We start from the raw sequence: 779 nt of genomic DNA, 5'->3' as shown, positions 1-779 counted from the left end.
ATGGGTGTAAGTAAGAATGCTGAAATGAAATAGGTTAAAACAATAAATCATATATGATAAAACACACAAATATATAATGGTAAAATAAAATAGTTTTATTCTTTCTAAAGCATACAAAATAAAACAAAAAAAAAAATATCCAGTAACATTTTTTGAAAACCTGATGGTAAGAGAGTAGTTTTCATGAGCAGGGAGAGAAGGAGGATTCAATGACATTCATGCATTTATGAAAGACAGCAGCATGACAAATAAACCTAATTAAAAAAAATAAAAAAAAATGAAAACCTCAAGTGGTTGCCAACAGCTGGTTGTTTGCCTGTGTGTGTATGTATATGCACATACATACATACATTTAAAAAATATACATTGTATATAAAAGTACTATATAGTATATTTGTACACAATACTATAAAGCATATTTTAAATACCATGTTAAGACATGAGACTATGCTGAGTACACATAACATATTGTTATAAATGAATACAGTATGAACATGGTTTTTTTTGTTTTTCCAGAATGACACAGCATTTCAAGATCACCTGTCTGTCTGTTAAACTGGCTTTCAAGTGTATAATATATATCATTTTACATTGGCTTTCCATGCTGGCATGGGTAGGACATCACTGTCGTCATCACTTGCAGAGATATACACATTTATAAATGCGTGTATGTATAAAATTAGCTTTCAAGTATTCCATATCTGCACTATATATATAAATTTAAGTTTCAAGTATTCAGTATAAATATAATATAGATAAAATTAACTTTCAAGTATCAT

The sequence above is a fragment of the Octopus bimaculoides genome, chromosome 18 (genome assembly GCF_001194135.2).
Source record: "Octopus bimaculoides isolate UCB-OBI-ISO-001 chromosome 18, ASM119413v2, whole genome shotgun sequence".
NCBI lineage: Eukaryota > Metazoa > Mollusca > Cephalopoda > Octopoda > Octopodidae > Octopus > Octopus bimaculoides.
The sequence above is the reverse complement of the archived record's forward strand: the minus strand, read 5'-3'. Positions refer to the sequence as shown.